Raw genomic sequence first — 14348 nt, 5'->3', positions numbered from 1 at the left:
TGAGAAATGGACTATTTTTAAGAAACAGAAAAAATTCTTATAATTATTGTGAATATACTTCTTTTGAACAAATTCCTAAACAAGGTTATGTGGGTTTACAGAGATTTGAAAAATCTCTCCTGCCCTGAAGGTGCATTTAAACACGGAACAGTAAATTCTTTTCTAAATATTCTTGCTTTATCAAATAGTTTGAGTTACAAAAGCAACTTTGAGTCAGATTATTTCCCAATATTTATTGAGTATTCATAAGGGTTCAAACAATCCTCTTGCCTCAAATACTCACAAGTTGTTAAAACTGCACCAGGTACTTGGCAGTGGTGTGACACCACATCAGTTACGACATAGTTTTTATTGAGGACAAATTAGTATATTTTCTCTCGAATTTTCGTTGAGGTTCATAGTAGGTACTCAAGAAGAAAACTATTGTCGGCAAAGGTGGCAGCCACCATACCACATATTTTTAACTGTCTGCCACAACACTTCCTAGCTGAGTGGAAGTGAAATTGCTTGTATCAAAATAAAGTGGTTAAAATGTTAAGAGAAGCTGGATTCAGGGCTGTCTTTCCCTCATTCCCTATTCATTTTCTGTGTTCAGGGATGTTGAAACATAATTTCTAAATGTAAAACACTGGAAACCACTTTACCTACCAACATGAGTGCTTAAATGAATCATGGTATAGTCATAACGTGGACCATTATGAAAAACAAAAGGCATGTTTCCAAAGAAAATGCTTAATGATATGAGAAATTTCTTAGTAGCGTTAACTAAAACTATATATTGAAAACTACGAACTTTGTAAAAAAAAGAAAAAGTGTATTCATGCACATGTGTGTAGAAGAAAGACTGGAAATTCATAACCTGTTGGCCCTAGTTGTTTTTGAATAGTGTGCTTGAGTGCAACTTAGATTTTTTATTTTCCAAATATTTACATATTCATTATATATATATATATATATATAATTTTTCAAAAATCAGAAAATAACCACACAGTATCCATTCTTTTGAAAAAAGGATGCATTGGGCAGATAATTGACTTTTCCTGGGGGAAATCAGGAATGGCAGATACATTGGTTAGTCAGGAGGTTAGCAGAACTCCACACCACAGCAGCACAAATATCCATCAATGAATGGTCATCCTTGAAATAATGGAATTTTCAATGCAAGAAACATTAATGTTCACTTCATCCAATTTTCTATGTAAGGAGCCCCAAAACAACATCATCTGCCCAAAATGTACTTTGAGCCCGTATTCGGCAGGCCCAGCGAAGAGAACCTCTTCATTGTTCCAGAGGTAGCCTAGGTTGGCTCTGGACCACTTGGACAGAATATTTTTCCTTATGTTGATGTGGAATTTGTCTCTGGGTATTTCTGCTTAATGGACCTAGTTCTACCATCCTGTGGCCACATAGAGCAAGAGAAAGCCTTCTTCAACACAGGTGCCTTTTAACTATTTAAATACATGTATGTGTACTTTTAACAATCATTGAGGTGTAAGTTAGGTATAATAGGCTGTACCCATTTAAAGTGGACATTGATGTGTTTTGACAGAGTATACACCCATAAAATCATCGCCACAGTCAAGATGCAGAACATTTTCATCACACATTAAAGTTTCCTCGTGTTCCTTTGCAGTGCATCCCTCCTTCTGCCCCTATTCCAGGCAACCATTGATCTACCTTCTGTTACCACTGATTAGTTTGCATTTTCTAGAATTTCATATAAATGGAACCACGCAGTAGGTACTTTCTTTTTAAAACTGGCTTGTAACATAACAAACGCTTAACTTTTTCTTTCACTTTATGAAGCATTTTTGTAAAAGCCATTCTTTACTTTTATGGAGCCATTGTAAAAGGTGTTTCAGGCTTCCTCTTCAGAGAACTCACCATTCAGTGAAAATGTATTATAGAGTTAATAAGTGAACCTTCCCTCACTTAAAAAATAGAACTGGACTATAACCCTTGAGGGCACTTTCCAGCTTTAACACTGTTTAATTCTATGTAATGTTTCTAGTTACTAATCAAAGCTAATTTTGTGCATTTGATTGAAATTAGTCCAGGGACTATTTTTTTAAAAAACTCAGTGGGGTGTAGGGTTTTTGTTGTTTTTTAAAGTTTAACACAATTTCCTAATCATTTTAGGAATCTCAATGTATACGTAATTGCTTAATGATTTTTCACATGGTGAAAAAGAAATTGCCATTTCAAAATTAAAGTGGCAAAGGAATATTTATAAAATTCATATAAGACCTCATAGGGCAGGCAGTCCCATGTCATAGGAAGAAGACCCATTTGAGTGGAACTAAAGGGTGAATATCCTGTTATATATATATATATTTATATATATGGTGAATATCCTGGTGTATTTTAAGCACTACAGTCATAATCAAACAGATAAGGTGATGACATCCACATTTTTGCCTTTTTTTTTTTTTTTTGTAGTTCCAAACCACACCCATTGCAGATTTGCCTTTCTACTTGAGATCAAGTTCTTTTGAGATTAAAATCTGTAGAAGTAGGCAGAACGCTAAGTTTGGAGTTAGTTGCTTGTTTTCTTTGGTCAGATGCTGACTTTGGCAGAAGATTATTTTGAAAAGAGACAACAGTTTAAAAAAACTGAATTTTGAATCTTCTGAATTGTTCTCTTGGACCTCCAAATCTCAGGTGATAACACCAACAGAAACAGGCATGCGGAATTTTCCCTAATGTTAATAGCAATAATACAGCCTCAGATTCTACAGCTTCCTCTTTATATGATTGTTAAATTGAGATAAACCCCCTCATGTTTTTGTTTTTTTTGTTTCTTTGTTTTAGTGCATTCTTGCTTTGGGGGTCTAGGTAGCTTTGCATAATCAATGCAAATAGTGACCATGGTGTGAGGGTCACATAATTTCTTATTCTCTTAATTTTTCTTAAAAATTCTTTTTTTTTTTTTTTTTTTTTTTTGCGGTACGCGGGCCTCTCACTGTTGTGGCCTCTCCCGTTGCGGAGCTCGGACGCGCGGGCTCAGCGGCCATGGCTCACGGGCCTAGCCGCTCCGCAGCATGTGGGATCTTCCCGGACCGGGGCACGAACCCGTGTCCCCTGCATCGGCAGGCGGACTCTCAACCACTGAGCCACCAGGGAAGCCCAAAAATTATTTATTTCTTAAACAATACTTGTTAGGTAAGAAAGAACTGTTTTGGTTTATTCAGGGTTGGATAAAAAAAATTAAATTCATAATTTTTGTTTTAGCCTTAATTTTCCCTTTAGAAAGATATATACAATTTTAGGAAAATGCTAAAGTGACTGAATATACTTTTGGTGTCATCTATAATGTATATGTATTATTGCTTCGAAGATTCTTTCAATCTTAAGAAACAGCATTTCCTGTCCATAGTTTAGTCATGGAGAAGCAAAACTCCTCTTTTTTCTAAAGAGATTCCACAGATACATAAAACAAATGTTAATAGAGGATATTGTCGGTGCTAAGGCTATGGCACGATTATATCCAACCATCTGGAGTCTGAAGAAAACATCTTAATTGAAATACATTCTTTATCATTATTTTCGCTCGTCTATATTTTCAAGTCTTGGAGGTAGCACTCCTGCTTCAAAGCTTTTTTCACTATTTCATTGAATTTGGGAAGAGGTGAAGGCTTTCAGAAAGAGCTTCCTATAAACTGTGTTCAAATAAGCAGGTTCCCTTTCACAGTGAGCCTTTGTAATGGTTTCTGAAGTTGGCTGAAGAACCACGTATCTTCACCCTACACAGTCCTGGCATCTGTAGCTGCCTTACTTTAGCTCTTTTCTCAGTAAAGCAGAAAATGAACAGTTCCCAGCCCATGTAAAGCTGAGAAGCTCTTGAATGATACATGTCGAGGAAACCTGGATACTGATACCGCTGGCAATTTGCATAGGTCTTACTGCCAAAGAATGTAAGACTCTTGAGTTTTCTTGAGAGAGGCCAGCTTTTAAAAAGTTAAGTATGTTTCCTTTGTGCAATGACCTGAGCTCTCAAACCTAAGTAGAAAGTTAAGACTTATCTGCTCAGCTTTGTGAAGCAGTCAACCGTTTAAATTTATTCGTGGGCATAATAGAATAGAGTTACCTTGGCTCTTAGAGAAACAAACACATCATGACCAATTAACTCTGGGAAGTGAGTGCCATGGACAAATTCCACATAATTCTTAAAATAACAAAAAACCCCACCAGCCCTTTATGGCTTTCTTAGGAGCCAGAATTCCCTTCCTGTATTATGCCCGGAGCCCAACAAAGGCTGTGCTCTTCTGCCAGTCCTTTCATAATGAGCCAGCCAAATGCTCAATTGTGTTCTTACAGAGGAGGGGGATAACATTCCTTTATGATCCCCAGTTTAGATCAGCTTACCACCCAAAGCATGATATTTGATTACCCTTATTATGTTACTTTGCTTAGCTACAAATGTTGCTAATGGCGTGGCCTTATCTAGCCGTTTAAAAGTCCATGTTCATGCTGACTTACGGTCAATGTTGTAAAAGGCCCTATTGCTAAGGACCCCAGTAATACGAGCCTGTGGAAAGGGAGCAGCTCTTGGGGTTAGGTACGCACTGCAGGCGCATACATCTCGAACTCCTGAATACGTTCTACTGAGTACCTGATGCCTGTTTTTTCTTCTAAGTGCTGATTTTAATCTCTAACGCTCCGTGTGCCTGGGCCTGAAGTGCTTTGCGAATTATAAAAGTTTACTGGCCTTTTCTGACTACATCCTTCTTTAGCGTTGAGGTTTTTAGGTTTCCTTCTTTCTCGTTCCTTCCAAAAGTTTCCGACCCAGTTCTCAGTCTTGCAGGATAGGAGAGAGGCTGTCATTAACGAGTAGTAGAAAATTATCCCTTTACCCACTCCAGCAGAGGTGGGAAGTTGAGCTCTTTCTCCTTGGAGTAGTGGCCTTTAGGCTTTTTTCTATTTCTTTAAATTTTTATTTTATATTGGACTATAGTTGATTTACGATGTTATGTTAGTTTCAGGTGAGCACAGGCTTTTTTCATTCTTCTCCTCTCACCAGTAAAAAAGCTTTGTGTGTTTTGTATAACAACACTTTCAAGGTATATATTTTTAATTTATTATTCTATTCAAGTGCTACTTAATGTATATGTTATATACACTAGAGCCTATATAAAAATAAATTTGAAAGAATCAGGTGATTTTTTTAAAATGTATTGTTAATTAGAAGGATTTTATGATACCCTTAACTAATATCTCATGATACAAGAGGCAGTGTGGTTTATTGAAAGCAACATGGGCCTGGAACTCAGGCACACTGAAAATAGTACCAGCTTTGACACTTAGCAGCGGATGACCTAGGCCATGTAGATTCACCTCTCTATTTCCTTATATGTCAAATGGGAACAAAATAACATGAGGAGACAGATAATACTGTTATAGTGTGTGTGTGTGTGTGTATGTATGTATATAATCATCGTAATAATATTTTCTGTTCTGCTTAACTCACTGGATTGATGTGAGAATCGAATATCATAATATATGTGAAAGCGCTTTGTAAGTTAGAAAGCACTTAGGTGTTAAGACGTAGTGCTCTTGCATATGACACATGTTCCTTATATCGTGATGGTCTTCCTTAGTCTTTGGTTTTGGGCCACTGAAGAATCAGTTTTGTACTTATTTTTTCTGTCACAAAGCTTAGATCATTATTAGCTAAGAATAAAATCTCTAGGGAATTTACCTGGGACACATACTAACTGAATAAACAGACTTACAGGAAAAACCCATCACATTAAAACACACAAACAAAAAACATGGGATCAGCCAATTAAATTAAGATACTGAAATTAATTTAATTAAAATTTTCTAAGATTGCAGAAGTTGGGTAGGGTCAGACTAACTTTGTAAGCAGAAGGATTAAATTCCCTTGGGGCAGGTCCAGAGTACCTTCCTGGACCCAGCCTTATATGGAGTAGTGGAAACATGGACCTTGACACCGCTGTTTGAATTATATGACTCTAGTGCTCACCAGCTGAGTGGTATTGAGCAAGTTACTTAACCTTAGAGAGCTTGAGTTTCTTTATCAATGAAAATAGATGTAACCATTACTTTTGTGGGTTGTTTTAAGGATTAGAGATGATTTATATCAAGTGCTTGGCAGTAGATTCTCTTCATGTGTGCATAGTATCAACTGTAAAAAAAGAAAAAGAATTGCCCTGTTCCATGTTTGTGCATTCCTGTGTCCAGGCAGGTCTATTGTTATAAACCCATTCATCATTTAGCCTTTCATTCCAGATGCTCTTTATTTAAGCTTAAGAACAAATCCTGCCACTCTTAAGCTTTTCCTCTGTATTCCCAAATTGAAATGTTAACTTAGGGGAGTTGCTACATAATCTGCTATAAAAACAGGCTTTCCACTATATTTTCTTAAGACCAAATGAAGAGGATGGTTAAGTAAAATGCTCTATGGAAAGAAGGCCCAACCATACATATGGTTGTAGGATGTTCCCTAATATTATTCTGTTTAAATTTTCTTTCATAGTTTTAATAATAAAATAATGAAACATGCAGAAGAATAGTGAGAATAATATACACTCATTTTCTCTACCCTGATTTAAGAAATGTCAGCAATTTGCCATTTATTTTATGCATCAGCTCATTATTTTCTGTAAGAAATAAAACATTAATGATATGATTGAAGGCCCTCTCCCATTTTAATCCCTTTCGTCACCTGAAATTGGCATGTGTTAATTATTCTTTCCACCCATCTTACTATATTTTTCCATTAACACTATCCATTAAAAGTACTATTTTAAATACTTAAAAAATTTTACAAATATCTGCTATATACCTTTCCCATTTAACATATAGGCCCAAGATCTTTTCATATTAATACAGATATCTACTTCATTTTAACTGTTATGGAGTATTTCACTAAATGAATATTCTATAATTATCTAGCCTTCTGATGATGGACAGTCACGTTGTTTCCAGTTATTTTTGATACTATAAACAGTGCTGTGCTTTTACCTGTACTTTGGTTTATTTGTACAAGAGTTCCTCTGGGATGAATTACTAGAAGTGAAATTCTGGGTCATAGAGTATGCATACCTTCACCTCTTTCCGATATATCACTTTGGAGAACAATGTAGCAGCAATAGCTTCTGATCTTTTATATCCTCTCTGGCACGTGGTGTTTCCATCAGTTTCATTTTTGGCAACCCGATGGATTTAGGATGTTAGGTCATTGTTTTCATTTGCCTTTCTCACTTTATGTAGCTATTAAAATAATGTTTAAGATCTTTGGCATAACTCCATTAAAAAATCATACATGTATCTAGGTACATATATATAAATGAATACTTGTAAATTAAAATAGTCCAGAAGGATACCTCCCAAGTACTGCAGTTGCTTTAGATTTTTCTACTGAACATGAAATATTTTCTAATTTATAAACAGAAAATGTACAGTTTAGACTTTTGCTTCTGGCCAAGATGGAGTACCAGAGACTGAATTTACCCTCCTGACTGAAACAACGAAAAAAAAAAGAAAAAATCAAAAGACAAAATGGAGGGGCTTCCATGGTGGCGCAGTTGTTGAGAGTTCGCCTGCCGATGCCGGGGACGCGGGTTCGCGCCCCGGTCCGGGAGGATCCCACGTGCCGCGGAGCGGCTGGGCCCATGAGCCATGGCCGCTGAGCCTGCGCGTCTGGAGCCTGTGCTCCACAACAGGAGAGGCCACAGCAGTGAGGGGCCCACGTACCGCCAAAAAAATAAAGACAAAATGGACAAAATATATGAAAAAAAAATTTTTTTTAACTAAAAATCAGGCAGAAAAGGACAGTGATCTTGGAGAGATGGGAAATAAAGAGGATGAGTCCTACAACTGCCACATTTACAGTCTCGAGAGAGTTTTCAGGCTGCAAGTCAAGGAGGGGATAAGTGTTGAAGGTCTTCAGAGCTGAGAAGGTGGGGAGCAAAGGCAGCTGGAGTTCACAGTACAAACTACTGGAGAAAAGAGAACTACACAGAAAGGACTCCACAGATCTGCAGAGCGTCCCCCTCAAGTAGTCACCAGGTTCTGACGAGTGGTGTGAGGAAAGTACGTGGAGGCCTGGGAAGGAACCACCTGAAAGGATTAATAAGAAAAATAGTAGGCACTCAAACCAAGCCAGGAATAGTGCCTGTTCCCATCAGCCAGGCTGAAAAACAAGTAGTAATTTACAGGGTATTGGGTACAATACTCAGAAGCATCTTACCTCAATATCAACAGTGGGGAGTAATTAGCCCTTAGAGCATGGTTTCTCCACCTCAGCACTACAGAAATTTTGGACTGAATAACTCTTTGTTACAAGGGAATCTCCTGTGCATTGTAGGGTATTTAGCAGCCTCTCTCTGGCCTCAATACACTAGATGCCCGTAACACGTTTTCACTCATGAAATGTCTCTAGACATTGCCAGGTGTCCTCTGAGGAGCATAATCATCTCCTGCTGAGAACCACAGCCCAAGACTAAACTCTGCTCTGTCCTGCCTAACAGAGCTTAAATATGAGACCCCAAAGGATCAAACTCTTTCCAAGGAATTTTACTGCATCTGAAAACAATGATCGAGAGTAGTTATAGGGCATGTTTTTGCAGAAATAGAAAAAAAAATAAAAAATTCAAACGGGATCTCAATGGATACTAAGTAGCCAAAACAATCTTGAAAAAGAAGGACAATGTGGGAAGCTTCACACTTCCTTTTTTCCAGACTTACTACTAAACAACAATAATCAAGACGGTATTATACTGGAATATAGACCAATGGAACAGAATAGAGAGTCCAGAAATTCACCCTTGTGTATATGGCCAAGTGATTTTTTTTTTTTTTTTTTTGCGGTACGTGGGCCTCTCACTGCCGTGGCCTCTCCCTTTGCGGAGCACAGGCTCCGGACGCGCAGGCTCAGCGGCCATGGCTCACGGGCCCAACCGCTCTGCGGCATGTGGGATCCTCCCAGACTGGGGCACGAACTCCTGTCCCCTGAACTGGCAGGCGGACTCCCAACCACTGCGCCACCAGGGAAGCCTTCTGTTTGTGTCTTTTACATCCCTCTCAACTAGTACATAAGCTCCTGGAGTGCCCAGGTCAGGGATTCAAAGTCTTGATGCTCTTCCCAGTGCTTAGCTTTGGGTGGAGTGCATAGCTGGTCCTCAGTAAATATTGGCTGAATGAATAAATGAATGAATTTAAACAATTTGAGTACAGAGAATTCATCTAATATTTCTTTTATATCTCCTGTGATGCTTAACATAGTGTTGAACACTGAGCAATCCCAAACGATTTACTTAATTTAATTGAATTGAGAGTCATAGTATGTTAATTCTTTCTACATGTATTTCCAGTGCCCAAAGAAGCCTAGAAAAGCCATATCTGCTACAGACTGCTCATGGAAAATGATTTAAGGCAGCGGTCCCCAACCTTTTTGGCACCAGGGACCGGTTTTGTGGAAGACAATTTTTCCACAGCCGGGGTAGGGGGGGATGGTTCAGGCAGTAACGCGAGCGATGAGGAGCAGCAGGTGAAACTTCACTCGCTTGCCCGCAGCTCACCTCCTGCTGTGGGGCCTGGTTCCTAACAGGCTGCGGACTGGTACTGGTCCGTGGGCCTGGGGGTTGGGGACCCCTGGTTTAAGGTATTGCTTTTAATCAGCTGGGAGAGTTTTATAGAATAAGGAAGGAAGGTAAAATGAGTGTGATTGCATACATGGTGCAGTCATTTCAGAGCTAGGAAACAAGGACAGAAAAAGACCCGGCCAATACTATTTGTGATGGCAATTATTCAAGAGGATGTAAGCAGACAGTGGGTAGATGAATCCAGTTCACTTCTCTGAGGCTAAAGGAGAAAAACTGCACTGAGCAGATGATTCCCCTGAGTTTATTTTGGTAGGATTTTTTTTTTTTTAATTGAGAGAAGTCTTTTTTTTTTTTTTTTTTTGGCTGCATTGGGTCTTTGTTGCTGCGCGCGGGCTTTCTCTAGTTGTGGTCAGCGGGGGCTTCTCTTCGTTGTGTGCGCGGGCTTCTCATTGTGGTGCCTTCTCTTGTTGCAGAGCACGGGCTCTAGGCGCACAGGCTTCAGTAGGTATGGCACGGAGGCTCAGTAGTTGTGGCTTGTGGGCTCTAGAGCGCAGGCTCAGTAGTTGTGGCGCACGGCTTAGTTGCTCCGTGGCATGTGGGATCTTCCCAGACCAGGGCTTGAACCCGTGTCCCCTGCATTGGCAGGTGGATTCTTAACCACTGCGCCACCAGGGAAGTCCATTTTGGTAGGATTTTAATGATTTTCTGCACTTACATTCATACAGCAAATTTTCATTGAGCACCAACTATGGGTAAGTGATGTGTTGGATAGTCAGTATTCAGGGATGGTCTGAGAAAAGTCGTTTCTTACCTCCCTAAATGCATAGTCCTTGATATAGGTAGGATGGACAGAAAATACAGCGTGCAAAATGGCATTAACCAGAGTGTTGGATGACTTTCTTTGGCATTACTGAGTGACAGCTGCTCAGTGAGGAAGACTCCTCAGGGGAATGGTTACTAGAAATTTGCAGGTTGAGGAAAGGAAGAAGGGAATTCTAGGGAAACGGCATGTGTAGAGGGTTGGTATTAAGGAAGAACTAACATGTATACGATCTGCTGATGTGCTCAGTATGTTTGGGGCATGTGGTGTGGGCAGGTGTAGCATCTGATGATATGGGTTTGCCTGGTTGTAGGGGCATTCCATTAGATACCAGTTTGGATTCATTCTTGTAGTATTAATACATCAAGGTTTATCCCCTCCATTTTTCAAAATTCTTTTAAATTGTCATGTAGGAATGGTTAAATGTGAAACTTCACCTTTTTTCGTTCCTTTTCTTCCTTTCTTGTCTGTTATAAAAGTAACATTTGATCATTGTGGAAAATATGCAACTATATAGAAAAAATTAAATCATCCATAATCTCACCACCATCACCCCCAAAATAGTTCCTGTTACTACTTTTATGTACAATATCTCCTATTCATTTTTAAAAATATACTTTCTCTCTTTTTCTAAGATTGTCTTGGGGCTCCCCTGGTGGCAAAAAAAAAAAAAAAAAAAAAAAAAAAAAGATTGTCTTGTTTTTTACTTGTGAATGAATTCCTTCTTTTATCTTTGAACATTTCAGATATATTTATTTTAAAGTCTTTTTCATGATTCCCAGTGTGGAAGTCTCTTCCTGACTTCTGTGGTGATGGGTTCTTATATGATTTGTAATTTTTGTCTGTGAGCTCATCTTCAGAGCATTTTCTTCAGTTGGAGTTCAGTGTATACTCTAGATGGTGGAGGTCTTCCTGTGGGACAGTTTTGTTTCTGCCTCTGCCAGATCCATATGGTTTCATTGGTTTCTTGGGTTCTTATAGTGGGATGGTGTGAATTCAGCCCTACGCTCGCTCCCAGGGCAGATTGGGGGTTCTGACTTCTCATGGGTGCCTTTTTCCTACTCATAGTCCATGGTGAGCATCCTGTTTTACAGAGAGGATTGTTCCTTCCTAGTTTCTGGCTTTGGGTTCCACTTCCAGCTTTCTGCTGTGTTCATGCCCTGAGGTTTCAACTCCTGTCCCTTGAGATGTGAACGTGGACCTGCTCTTGCTTGATTTCCCACTTCATTTCTGGCACCAGGAGATTTCTTTGGCTTGCTCAGGCTCAGATGCCTATTGTCAAAATTTAAAGGTTTATATTTTATCCAACAATCCTATGTATTTGAAGCAGGGTTGGGGGAACTTCCCTTATTGCTTATATTATCTGGCTTATCCACTCTTTTTTCTTTGCATAGATATATGCTTTAAAGAAAGTTGGGAATGCATTACACATATTGATATTCTCCTTTTTTTTAAACCTGATGATATATTGTTAATTTTTTCTCATACTCATTGAGAACATGATTTTTAATGACTGCCTAACATTCCTATACCATATTTTATTAAATCCTCTATTTTTAGAAATTTAGGTTGTTCTAGTTTTTCCATTGTTGTGATAATGATGAAGTGAACATATTTATACCATTATCTCTTTGCTCATTTCAGATTGTTCTGTAGAACAATTCCTAAAAGTGGAATTCTTTTATCAACAGTTTTGAAACTTTTAATTCTGTTGTTGTTAAGTTGTCCTAGAGAAAATTTGTTTCAATTTGCACCCCACCAGTGCGGTCTCTCAGTTTGCACCCCATACAGTGCGTCTTTATGTTTGCTGGAACCATTGCTCCAACTGATTCTTATACTTTTAAAAATATGGCTGCTAATTTTCAGGGCAAAACAATGAAATTTCATTGTTTCAGCTTAATTTTCATTTGGCTTAATGGCCATTTAAAAAAGGTATTTTCAGTAGGTCAGTGATTTTTCAGTTAAAAAAAATTTCTTAAACAGTCATATGGAGCTTATGTTACTACTAACTTGTCCTCTTTTGTTACTTGCTATTCCCCTACTGTCTTCTAAGGAGGTTGGATCCTTAGGTGGAAGTTGTGTTGGGTGATGGGTGAAAGGATGCAAACTGTAGAAGCTGAGGAAAGAGTTGAATTGCTTGGTGTAAGAAAAGTGATTGGGATGGTTGAGGACAGGAGGCTGAAGCCCAGAGAGGGGACAGTTCAGGAGTCCCCTCTATCCCAGAAGGAGAGAAAGGAGGCTCTCTCAGAGAGGAGTTTAGGGGAAAGATGAGGTACTTAAAGGAAAACTTGCAGAGTTTTGCCCAGTGGTGTGCAATGTAAATTTTCTTCTCTACCTCTCCATAAAGTCTTAAGTAAAATATTTCTTATTAAATGCATTGTTAGATTGGCTTCACTTGAGGGGAATATGTTGAAGCTGATGGGCATAGGGTAAGAGCCAAAGACTGGATGGGGAGAGTCAGGGAGAGCAGAAATTAACCTCCTGAAGTAGCCCTAACAAGACACCAGGTTGCTGGACTAAGGCAGTGACAAGTAAAGATGGAGAGGAGGGGAATATTCCAGAATTTGGTGGTAGGATTTGCTGGTAAATTATGGGTTTTGGAAGGGAGAGAGTAATAGAGTCAAGGTGACTTTGAGGCTTACAGCTGGGGAGACTGCAGATATAGGAGATGTTCCAAGTGACTGGGACTGACCTTGGGAGGAAAGGTCACTGTTTCTGGCTTGTCACTGGGATGGCGCTTTTGAATGCATGATATAAACCTGGAAGAGGAAGCCTCTTGCTCACTGATGACAAAAGGGATCTTCTCATTGTTTTATTCTCATGTATTCTCTGAGGTCCTGGTATAACTCAGAGAATGGAGAGGGATCCATATAACATTGGTTTTGGTCTTCTCAAGTGATACTGGGTAGGCCTTAGAGCTAACGTTGATTTAATTTAGGAAAAGAAGGAGTATAATCTGAGGGTTGTAGAAAATATTATATCATTACAACTTATTAATTTTATTCAAATTCTTATATCCTTATTTGCTTTTGACTAATTAAACTGTCAGTACTTGACATCTATAGTAGTAGTGCTCTTGTTAATTTCTTTATTTCTAAACTTGTACAACTCATGGCATATAAACATTAATGCCTGTGTATCTTAATTTTGACTGTATTTTTCTTTAGTGGTTTTTCCTTTGAGTTCTCTTTTGATGTAAGCCCTCTCATCCAGCATCGTCGATGACTTGTTCTGGAATTCTGAGCACATCATTTTACCCCTCAGTCTAGGTGCCAGCTCTCTTGTCTCTGGAGAGAGGAGTGTGCCCTGGATTTAAAAAATGTTATAAATCATTAAAATTGATTGTGGGGCTTCCTTGGTGGCGCAGTGGTTGGGAGTCCGCCTGCCGATGCAGGGGACACAGGTTCGTGCCCCGGTCCGGGAAGATCCCACATGCCACGGAGCGGCTGGGCCCATGAGCCATGGCCGCTGAGCCTGCGCGTCCGGAGCCTGTGCTCCGTGACGGGAGAGGCCACAACAGTGAGAGGCCCACGTACCGCAAAAAAAAAAAAAAAATTGATTGTGTCTCGATTCCTTTATTGGGGTACCTATGTCTAAGAATGAGGTAATCAATGTGGATCTGCTTTGGAAAGTATAGAATGCTTGGCAAATATATAGTTCTGCTATTAATTTTTGTAATGCCAAGATTCTGGTGAGAGAAAATTTCCAGAGCTGGTAGTGGGTATTGCTTTCTTCCATTCCCTGATACAAAGGTACCTCATAGTTCTTGGGCAAATATCTAGTTGTACTGTGAGGGTGTCCATCTCTTGGGGGTAGGAAAAAAACTCTAACCTGTTATGTTTGGCTGGTAGAACCCTTCATTGGTAGCAGGCAGGCTGTTAAAAGAATGATAAAACTGTAGATTTGTTATCTAGTGGTACTTTTTTTTTTTTTTTTTTTTTTTTCACTAACGGCGCCGT

The 14348-nt window shown here is 39.1% G+C and overlaps 1 protein-coding gene across 1 annotated transcript in view; it reads left to right on the top strand.

The window, feature by feature from the left end:
- The first annotated feature begins 2554 nt into the window (after positions 1-2554).
- PLS1 (plastin 1) overlaps positions 2555-14348 on the top strand; it is a 79776-nt gene continuing 67982 nt past the window's right edge. Inside the window, exon 1 of the mRNA XM_007446948.1 lies at positions 2555-2683. The gene's annotated coding sequence lies outside the window, so the exon portion shown is untranslated. The remainder of the gene's footprint in view (positions 2684-14348) is intronic.

The sequence above is a fragment of the Lipotes vexillifer genome, unplaced genomic scaffold (genome assembly GCF_000442215.2).
Source record: "Lipotes vexillifer unplaced genomic scaffold, Lipotes_vexillifer_v1.1 scaffold40, whole genome shotgun sequence".
NCBI lineage: Eukaryota > Metazoa > Chordata > Mammalia > Artiodactyla > Lipotidae > Lipotes > Lipotes vexillifer.
This window is presented reverse-complemented; position numbering and strand designations above follow the sequence as displayed.